At 38.2% G+C, this 11,845-nt stretch overlaps 1 long non-coding RNA gene across 1 annotated transcript; it reads right to left on the bottom strand.

The window, feature by feature from the left end:
* Positions 1 to 1,432: 1,432 nt before the first annotated feature.
* LOC140144834 (uncharacterized) lies at positions 1,433 to 11,576 on the bottom strand. Its single transcript, XR_011857950.1, has 3 exons — positions 11,452 to 11,576; positions 3,485 to 3,602; positions 1,433 to 1,662 (listed from the first exon to the last, which is right to left on the bottom strand). It is a non-coding gene; the product is annotated as an uncharacterized lncRNA (long non-coding RNA).
* Between the last annotated feature and the right edge of the window lie 269 nt (positions 11,577 to 11,845).

The raw sequence follows: 11,845 nt of genomic DNA on the forward strand, positions 1-11,845 counted from the left end.
AATTGGGCAAAAAGTACCAAAAACAGGCTGAAATTAAATAAAGTTGCGAAATTTTGACTATAAAAAAAACTGAATTCAGTTTTTAAACTGAAAATTCTCATGCCTGATATCACCAAGTCTTGTTGGGAGTGAAATATTGTACAAAACAATGCACACATACTAAGGTGTTGATGCGTCTAAATGCACAAGCCCATGGGGGAACTGCATTAGCTCAGTACAAGTGCATTATTTTGTACAATTTCTCAAGCAACAAGTGATACACATTTATTAACCTATTTCATACAAAAGAAAAAAATCCAATGATTTCCGCGATGTTATAAGGCCCGCCGATTACGAGCTGATCAAACTGCATCACAAAAGCATTTCAACAGAAGATATTTTATTGTTATGTTAACTCACTTTTCACATTCAAACAACACGAGTGATCCTTGACCTCTGGGTCCTATTTTATGAAACTTTGGAAATTCTTAGTTCTTTGGTGACTGACTTCATATTTTGTCTTAACTTCTTGTCCACCATGCACATTATTTTCTAAACTTAAGGTGTGTGGTACGATCGATAATGGGACCCTGTCCCCACACTGACCTCAAAGATGTCAAAAAGTTTTGATACTTTTATAGATAGCCCCTACTTGTCTCTTGCTCCTCCTAGTCCTATAAAGATTTTACACCCAAAATCCTTGTACTTTTAAAAAGTGTGAGAAAAGCTGTCAAGATATATGCATTTTCTTTAATGGTTTTCTCACAATTTTTTCAAATTAATGTACAATGACTTTTGAGCATAAAAATTAGGAGCTCGAGAAAAATAGGGGCTCTATGATTAGTGCCAAAAGATGTGTGTCTCTTGTGTGAATAGACCTGGAAGTGTATCAGAATTCAGAATGGGGAAGGGCACTTTTTACAGGTGAAATGATCTGGAATCACAGACATCTGCTTGTGAATTGAAATGCTGAATTGAAATCAAAGCTGAATTTCATTTCGATTCCACTTCATTCTTCATCACTCAACATGATTTCAATTCCAATCCAATTTAATTTTTTCGTTGCGAACAATGATTTTAATTACAATCAAATTCAATTCATGCCCAAGCCCACTCATTTTGATTCGAATTCAATTCCAATGCATTGAAATGAAAATCGCCAAAATTCATTTCAATTCGATTTCAATGTAATTGAATTAACATTAGGACTCACTTCCACAACTTCCACTGTTGTAAAATCCAGGGGGGGGGGGGGGGTCTTCCTGCATACATTTTCAGTGAGTTTGGTATATCGGCGGATGGTTTTCAATGGAGACAAATGTGCCCAATCGAGGTATATTTGAGTGATTTTTGTGAAAAATTGGGTTGCAAAACAAAAATTAGGTATAGAGAAAGTCAGCATTCATAAGTCTGTATGGCAGTGGCACATCCCTGTACAAAATATTTTGGAAGAATCCCCACCAGGGTAAAGATATGAAATGAACATCAGGTTATGTCTACTAGTGATCCAAGCCTAAATGATAGGTAGGCCTACATGTAGACCCTATCTGTCATGGTGTTGACAAGTTGTCTTTTTATGTCAATTGTTTTTTTCACATCATCATCACTATCACTATCTCGATCTATATCTTGCTTTAGCTTGTTGCTACAGGTGGTTCCTTCCAGTTCCAGTTCAAATTTCATCTGTAAAATAAACCAAAAGTAACAATTAAAAATATTTAAATTTAATACATTTTTCTTATCAAGATTAAGGGAAGGGGTTATGAACGTTTGGACAGTATTTATTGTGGGACATTAGAGCACATCAGACATATCGAATTGCATTCTGAATACTGAAGAATGTCCTTCTGATATCAAATAATTTTGATTTTTTGAAATTCGCAATGTAATACACATTTTATGGCAAATCATTAAAAATTGATATTTTTGATATTTAACAGTACTTGAAGTAAATTTTATAAATCTGATGATTTATACTTAAAGTTTATGTAGGTGGGATGAAAAGCCGACGATCAATTGAAAATTTTGACCTTTAGTATTGAAGATATGGATTTTTTCCCCAAAACACCAACAAAAATAGGTCTTTTTGGGAAAAAAATCCATATCTTCAATATAAAAGTAAAAGGTCAAAATTTTCAATTGATCGTCGGCTTTTTCCTCCCAGCTACATACACTTTAAGAATATATCATTAGATTTATACGCCTGAGGTGCTCTCATGTCCCACAAAAAATACTGTCGAAACGCCATAAACGCTCATTCTAGATCCCTTAAATTGAAGAAAGTGGCATGGAAAGAAAAAAAATATCTTGGGGCCCAATTTAGTAGCTTGGGCCCGTTGGGTCCTGAGATAATAAGTTACTATCTCGGGGTCCCAAGTTACTAGGAATAAATACCAGACTCATCTCAAGTGGAGAGGTCACTGATGGTTTAGGAATAGGCCTACTGCGAACATTCCTAAACCATGTATGGTAACTTGGGAATGATTTGAAGTGACCTACACTTGAGATAAGTCTGGTATTTATTCCTTGCTACTGTGTAAAGGAAGACACATATAGCAAGTGCCTCATTTTGATATGGATGTACACATATCAGGGCCCTTTGTTTCTATCTCCAGGCCCCAAAATTACTAAGTCAGGGCCCCGTGGTGTTACTATGTCAGGACCTGAAGCTACTATTAAAGTCAGGGCCCTGAGTCTCCTGAGATTATTTTTTTTCTTTCCAACATTCTGGGGCTCCGTATTGAACCTGAGATATTGCAGTGGTAAAAAGAATAATTACATGAAATTTGAATACTCTCATTTGATTTTGATTTATGCAAACCACTACATGTTGAAATTGACACATTTTATGCATATAATTATACAGAGAGTAAGTACAAATCAGCTGCTAGTAGGTACTTGCTGCAAGTGCAAGTTGTAAAACCTAGACTGGGATCCATGACTAAGTATTCTGGGCCTTCAATCATTCTGGACCATTTTGAGGTACCCGGCACACATTCATTTGCATTGGACCTTATTGCCTTTAGAATCCTTTTTAAATTAACCAATAAAAAGTTACTAAACTCATTTACGGCAGGCATTTTCGGGTAATTTTGTACCCGGGTACCTGATGTTTTGTGCGGGTAATCACATGATTTCGCATCAGGTACGGTACCATACCCGAAATTGCAACAATTTTTTTTAAAAACTTTTTTCTCAGTTTTGGAGTGTCCCTGGCTTTAATGATTTCAAAATGCATTGAATTTGTATCAATTTTGCAATCATTGGTAGAGTATGACATATGAACACAAATTATCACTTTGCATATTAAAATAAAAATTGGTCAACCATGAATGATCCTATCATTGAGCTCTAGGTCCATGGACACTCCAAATCAAAACAAAAACAAAAAAACGGTAACCCGATGCTGGCTCTCTTTCCCGGGTAGCGAAATCTCGGTCGGGTACCCAAAAAGTTAAACCCAACCGAAAATGCCTGCCTTAAACTCATTGTACATTGTACATACCAGATTTTTGATGGTTCACGGTTGAGTTCGCTATACACCATGATTTGAAGTCACAATGAACATCTGAAAGTAGTTTGTAACCGTACAGTTCACTTCAAGTTGACATCACTGATATAACCTAGTTGTGAAAATTCAAAAAATAAGGTCTTAAAATGGAGCTTTTACAAGAGTCAAGAACAGCAAGAAAATAACAAGCAAACTGCATTCGCACCGAATCCTGTCCGGTTGACTCCTTTTAAATAAAAGGGGTGTTGGACATTATCCAGAAGAAGAAGTTTTCCTCCAGGTTTCTGAAATTGGGCTTCTCCATGGTGCACTTACATATATGTAAGCTAGCACCAAAGTTACATGTGAGGCCTGTAGTCTGATCAGTACCAAATTCAAAATGCATTCAAGTCATTGTTTGGCTATTTATTTGCATGCAAAAGTAGACTGCGCACCCTTTGGACCCTAAGTGCCGCAAATTACTTGATCAAATATTCATAGGAGGGGCAAAAACTTCTGTTTAATTTACAGTGTGCTATATTTATGCGAAGTAAAATATTATGACCCCCCCCAATCTGGCCATCAAAGGGTACAATTACCGAATAGGGTGCAACTTGGCAGACTTGAGTGCAGTCCTCGTTTACACGGAGTTTAGGGTTAGGGTTTAGGGTTGGGGTAGGGCAGTCTTGTAATAAGACTAGTAGAGTTGCACCCTATTCGGCACTCGCTCCCATCAAAGTCGAAAGTGCTTATATTATAATATTCTTGTGGCCCCTCTTAAAAATTCCTTCACAACATTTTGACCCCCCCTCTTCCAAAGAAAATGACAGCCCCTAAATTTTGGAGAAATGGAATAGAACATATTAAGGTTACACGAAGAAACGTGATAAAAAAAGCGATAAAAGACGTATAAAGTTGTTCTCTAAAACCGCGTTTTCTCAGCAATCAAATATCGCAGTGAGTCAAATGTTGGTGCATGGATGTATCTTTACATTATTTTTGTGTGTTTATAAAAAATTTAGAATCCGTTTGAAAATCCTTCGTTTAAATCATTTTTACGCACCATGTTCACAAGATCAAAAACACGCTCCATGCAGTTTTTTTCAAATGTTCGCTCCGTATAAAACCACGCCGAGTGATTGTATTCTCCTTTTTTGTATTGTACTACAAATCGATTAAAGAAATAATGTTGCCATGGGGAAGAACCAAATACAGTACCGATTAAATTTAAAAAGCCCGTTTTTGGGGAACATTTTCGAGAATCTTGTCTGAGAAAAACTGTTTTGTGAAATTATCGATATCTTGATAACGGGCGTTAATTTAGACATCTGAATACCTACATTATTTCTCAACATTCTGCCAATTGCTATCCCATTTGATTTTCACTCCAAATTGAAGCTAGTATTGCAAAAAACGAGGTTTTTCCTCCATCACTTCGTTCAAAATTTCAGCGCCGACATGCGTGTTTATTCTAAGAGCCATTGTGCGGACGCGATTGTAATCATTAAGTAATTGCATCAATAGTTACATATCCGCTTCGAGAACACGAAATTTCATAAGCTGATGTATGGTCGAGTGGATAGGGCGTTGGACTGGGAATCTGTTATGAACAATTTTTGTGGGTTCGAGTCCCCGTGTGGCTGAATTTTCTTTCCTTTTTTTTCTATTGTCTCATTTTTACTTTCTTTCTTTCCTCTTTTCTTTCTCTTTTCTTTTTTCATTTTTTTTTATTTCTTTCTCTCTTTCTTCCTTTCTTTGTCGTTCTTTTTCTTTCTCTCTCTCTCTCTTTCTTTCTCTTTTCACTATTTCTTTATTCTTTCTTGCTCCTTTCTTTTTAGTTTTATTTGATTGATTCGCTGACTGCAGTGAATCGTGATTGATTGTTTTTCACTTTATATAATTCAGAAATTTGTAGGCCTGCTAAGTCTGTCTTTTTGAATATTCTTCCCAAACTCGATTTGCAAATAATTGCTTTTTGATACTGTTGTTGATGTTATATTTAAAATTTATAAAATCCTTATGAAAATTGCCGAAAACGGCTTGTTCCCCTCCCTCGGCATCCGACCCGGCATGCCGCCCCTCCTGACACCCCCCCCCGCCCCGACTCACGAGCTCCGGGCACGAGCTAAGCCAAGTTTCATGTCTTGACCGTGGATCAATATTCTATTGTAAAGTAGGCCTCACGTCCCAGTACGCTTGTTCATTTTCTGCATGGCTGTTTCTGTTATGAACTTACGCCCTCTGAAATCAAGCGCATGAAAAACTCTCGGCTAACCTTAAGCTTATTAATAGTGTACTTACGTTCACATGTATTTTGAATCGTGTTCCAGATTCATGCACTAGCCATATGCTACTATTACTAACTAGTGCACTTGCTGTGCATCACAACGACAATCGAGTGAATCTAATCTAACAATGTCCACTACTTTGGCGGGTAGTTTTCCCCAGGGTTTTCCCGAATCACAATGGCTCTCTATAGGTTTCTGTCCTGCATCCAATCCTGTGTCTATACCTCTGGTTAAATGGCACTGAACCTCTCAATTTGAGAAAACCCTTCACAAAATTAACCAACTGTCGAGGCCGAACTGTCATGATTCGTCTTGCTTATTCACAGCCCGTGGTAATACAGGAACAATTATTTGTGACCTTGATGTGTCGTTAAGTCATATCATGCGATGACACTGTCGCAATGTACACCAGCACCAACCCTCTTAATGAATGGAACTACATGTCTTTGGCCAGTTTCTCTTGAACATCCATGTTTTTTTCTGTGAAAATAGAGCAAATAAACGAAAATTAAAATTAAAAGATTAACTTGATACTTAAGCTGAAATTACAGCTAGGTTTAGGTGACAAAAAAAACCCTGTTCTACAGGCCCATCTGACCTAGATTTTGTGTCTTGGGTGTTTTTTTTAGAAAAAAACTATGAATGGAGCAAGTTAAAAAAAATGGCAAAAATTTTATCTATCTTAGTAATTTTACAGGTATTTTAAGGTCATTTGCACAAGAAAAATGCTCAACTGACCACACCTACACAGGTTTATTTCCATCGTATTTGAGTGTACAAATTGAAGAATCGTGGAGGAAAAGTGAACAAAATGACAGACCGTACTGGCAAAAGCAGCCTGCCTATTCCCAATTTCAACAACACAATATTGATGTCCATCATTTCTATTAAAAAGCAATGAGCATCATCTGTGTTTTTGTGTGCACCAACTCTTTGTGTTTTTTGAGTGAGTTTCGAGTACTTTCTAACCACCTTTCCCTGGAATGTGGGAAAATGACAGCACTTGTAATTTTTGGTTAAATGTTAAAGTCAATTTAGTTAATTAAGTGCAATTTTAGCAACAGTTTTGATGCGATCACCCCGTCGTGTCGGCTATGTTTATTTCGAACTTCCCTTGCTATTACGGTGTCATGCTTCATCAATTTCTGCTAGATTTTGATAGCTCAGGTCTCTAGCCTCAAAAGCTATTGGTGAGCAAATTCGAAGCTAGACTACCAGAGTACCAGGGTGCATTCTTAGTACCATTGCCAATCCCTGGGTTGTACAAAATGTATAGGGTTGGAAATGTTCCAACATGCTACACATTCCACCCCTAGAGCACACCAACAGTTTAATTCCTATGTAAACCCAGCTTACAGCCCCACATTTTCTGGGATGATGGGGGTAAGTAGGCCTACTTGAAATGAATTGCATAATTATCATGATTACGCATGTCGCACACATAACACATTTGATCGAGAAGTCGATCCTTAATCCATTCCAGGCCACTGATATTATACATGTAGAAACCGACGATTGATTATTATGGACTGAGCTTTGGAGTTACATCATACATGTATCTCAAATCATGTCAGAATCAGTCAAGCATAACACCACGTTTAAAGCAATGGAAATTTGGAAGTATTAAACAACAACGCAGATCACGATGGGTATACAGCACCCCGAAAAAGTTGCTCAAATGACACATATCATCAGCGAATTGTTAGCATGGTTAATCTCATAAAATAAAAATGAGCAAACTCTGAAGATACAGATAAGTCATCAAAATAAATTTCGTACCCTGGTAATATATATAAACTTTTAAAATAAAGAATTTTTTAAGGGGGTACTACACCCCTGGCCAATTTTGAGCCTATTTTTGCATTTTTCTCAAAAATTATAGCGCATTGGTGACAAGTAAGATATGTATATTATAGGGGCAAGGACTACAATGTACAACTACTGCACTAAAAATTCAGCAACTCAAGGCTAGTAGTTACTGATTTATTGATCAAATATTGGTTTTCCCTCATTTTTGACTGTAACTCCACAACTGTTGCCTGTGCTGAAATAAAATTTCCAGTGCAGTAGTTGTAGTCCTGCCCCTATAATATATCTTACTTGTCACCAATGCGCTATAATTTTTGAGAAAAATGCAAAAATAGGCACAAAATTAGGCAGGGGTGTAGTACCAGGGCTGTCAACTTTTTGGAATTGCTTGGCCTGAGACAGAGACGTACTGGGATTTGCCGACTGGGTCAGTCCATGTCAAATCAACCAATTTTCTGAAAAGTTCCCAGGTGACCCTCTCAGATTTTGATGAAATTCCATCAGAATATTCTTTTGTGGCCACAATGAACCCATACAAAAATTTGGCTTCATAGGCCATGTCGTTTTTGAGAAATGGCCCTTTGAAGTTTGACCCGGACCCCCTTTTTGGCACTCATGAGTGTCATTGGTGATTTTACCAACTTTGGTGGCTCATAACTTCTTGTTCTGAACAGATATAAAGCTGCAATCTTGGATTCTAGCTAACCTTATGTCATATTTTCAGAATCTGGCTCTAAATTTCAGATATCTGCTTTCCTTTTTAAGTTATGAGCACCCAAAGTTGGTCATTTATTCAACCGCAAGTGTGATTTTGTCATTTTGGGGGTCCCCTGGTGCCAAAAATATGTGGTCATATGACTCAAATGTCATAGATACATTGTCTATAGGTACATATCTAAGCCCACAAGCAAGTTTGAGCAAATCAAACCATTAATGGAGGAATGGGCGGTATCCGAAGTTGGGTTCAGGTGAAAATTTGCTGGAGACCCCCCCCCTCTTTCTGACCAATGGTTGACCATGTTGACAGTTGAAACATGAATTGAAATTTACAGACCTGAAACATACTTATAAGACCTACCTAGAATCAAAAATTCAGCTTTGGTACTCAACTCCATCATAGTTAGATGGCAGCTTGAAAAGAGGGTGGAAAACCTACTATTTCTTGTCTAAGGGTGTTGAATTCAGCAACCATGACAACAAAATCAGCAAAATTTGACCAAGTTTTTTCACAAGTGTCATATGAAATTTGTTCTGGGTGTGTTTTAGAGGCTAATAAACACATCTAGAGTGGTCTGTAATGTACGACCCAAAAATATGCACATATACTTAGTAAAATTGGGCATATTTTGTTGCCATGGTTGCCGAATTCAACACCCTTAGACAAGAAATAACAGGTGTTTCTCCCTATTTCCAAGCGCGATCTAACTATGATGGAGTTGAGTACCAAAGCTGAATTTTTGTTTCTAGGTAGGTCTCATAAGTATGTTTCAGGGCTGTAAATTTCAATTCATGTTTCAACTGTCAACATGGTCAACCATTGGTCAGAAAGAGGGGGGGTCTCCAGCAAATTTTCACCTGAACCCAACTTCGGATTCCGCCCATTTCTCCATTAATGGTTTGATTTGCTCAAACTTGCTTGTGGGCTTAGATATGTACCTATAGACAATGTATCTATGACATTTGAGTCATATGACCACATATTTTTTTGGCACCAGGGGACCCCCAAAATGACAAAATGACACTTGCGGTTGAATAAATGACCAACTTTGAGTGCTCATAACTTTAAACGGAAAGCAGATATCTGAAATTTAGAGCCAGATTCTAAAAATATGACATAAGGTTAGCTAGAATCCAAGACTGCAGCTTTATATCTGTTCAGAACAAGAAGTTATAAGCTACCCAAGTTGGTAAAAATCACCAATGACACTCGCGAAAAAAAAAAAGGGGGGTTCTGGGCCAAACTTCAAAGGGCCATTTCTCAAAAACGACATGGCCTATGAGGCCAATTTTTTGTGTGGGTTCATTATGGCCACAAAAGATTATTCTGATGGAATTTCATCAAAATCTGAGAGGGTCACCTGGGGACCCCTGGTTGATTTGATATGGACTTACCCGACTCCAATGTTCATTTTGTACCATGATTATTTGAGCCACGGCGCTCGAGAATGTGAAAAGCGGGTGGGGGGGTAGGAGCAACAAATTATTCATGACGATGCGTGAGATTTTACTCATTTGCCAGCTTTTTACGTGAGCTTTACTACCTTGGCGTGAGATTATACTACTACCTTGGCGTGAGACCGTGAGAAAGTGACCCAATGCGTGAGAGTTGACAGCCCTGTGTAGTACCCCCTTAATGTGTTTGAAAATTGGCGATGATTAAGCGACTGAAGTAGTTTATAGTTCCATGCTCTATCTCTGTCCAGTGTTCACACTGTGTCATCGTGGATAGTAGACGATTTCTAGATCAAATGACAAACAGACAGTAAGCTTACTTCAACCCAACAGAAGCCAGCTGCTCGGTCTAATATTTATTCATAACCTCATTTTATACGTGAAGCCTGTAATCCAATCAAAAGAAATTGATTGCCTGACCGCGCACTAATTGCATTAATAATAACTCACAATGACTCGGACGCGCAACAATGACTTCTGCGCCGCGTGAGTGTATAAGCTACATGTTATGGCAACGCACACACCTACGCGATGCCGTCGCGCTTCTGTGATTGGTAGCTCTTGTTGTCGGCGCGAATGTTATATTCGCCTGGTTGATTTTTTTGTAGGGTAGGTTACAACAATGATTAAAACTGGTTATATTTAACAGTGTTTTATGGTATAAAATAACATAAAATGCCATTTTGATTTGTTCAAAATATTAGATACGACGGTAATGAATGACAATAATAACTGCACCATCTATTTTGAGGTCATTGTGTGAAATTGTTGGGTTTTGTTTTGGGCCTCGGTATTTTTCCTCGGTTGGAAAAATACCTCAGCCCAAAACAATTTCACAATTCACCTTTTCAGTAAATCCATAAGCCTTTGCGAGTACACCTGAGAATTTGTCATTTGATGTCACGCTGACTAGCAATGCGCAGTAACCATGTTCGATAAACGATAAAGCATCGGCGCAGATTGGCGTGACGTCAAATGACGAGGTCTCAGGTGTACTCGCAAAGGGTTATGGGATTTACCAAAAAGGTGAATGACCTCAAAATAGATGGTGTGCAGTTATTATTGTCTAAATATTACGCATCTCTGACTGTGCAATGGTATTTCCAGCATGCCAGGTAGTAGGTACATCCACGGCCTTGGCCCTTGCTAACGTATATGCGGTACATGTTTACATACACATACCCATTTACATAGTTCCAGTAACTGAGTGTAACCATAGTCATTATGTTTATGATAAAGACTGAAGTCTTGCTGGCAAGACTACCTATTTACATGGCATGTACATGTAGCACTCAGACATACATGCATGCTGGATGCTGTACATGTATATAATCATGTATACCGCCTTTAATACCGGTAGCGGCCATGCATGATATTGAAATCGTTTACTTTATATTATTAAAAAAAAACAAGTACATTTTTTAACCTTGGGCCATTCATTAATTGACAGCGTTTTTATTCATTTGCATACAAGATCAGATATAAAATTAGAAGGTGTACCAAGTGCCCAAAATCATGGGAAAAGTTCAAAAAGATTTGAAAATCCTACCGCTGCTACTGCCTTGTTGCAGCACGGCACGGTGAATCACTTATGCAGAGGCAGAATTTGGGTCCCCGGGATTTGGGTGCAAAGTAATGTACAATTTCAGGAAATATTTATCGCTGATGATGAAACCGAATTCATTTTAAGAATATTTTAGATCAAATAATTACCTTCGATTCGAAAATGTAGTTACTCTTGCAATATGAACACCTTTTTTCAGCATTTTTATTCCATCACGGCTATGCATGTATGGCTTACGTGCAGACCGCCAGCATCCATCTTAATGTGTCGAGCAGGGTGTCGAGGTCAATTAGTCGCAAAATAAACAGCGGTCTTGTGCAGTACCGCATGCGGTCCGCTTGCCCTTTCGCATGTTATTGTAGTCTCGCTGCGGAAACTAATTAAATTAATGTCGCACCGGGATGTCGCATGTAGGCCTAGGCCTAATTTATATTAATGATTAAGGGGCTGTACAATAATGAGCCCCCCGGGGGAGGAGGGGGGTAAAATTTCCAAACGGCTCGCCAAAAATCGCTTGTCCCCCTCTCGGCCCGCCAAAAATCG

This window comes from Amphiura filiformis, chromosome 1 (assembly GCF_039555335.1).
Source record: "Amphiura filiformis chromosome 1, Afil_fr2py, whole genome shotgun sequence".
NCBI lineage: Eukaryota > Metazoa > Echinodermata > Ophiuroidea > Amphilepidida > Amphiuridae > Amphiura > Amphiura filiformis.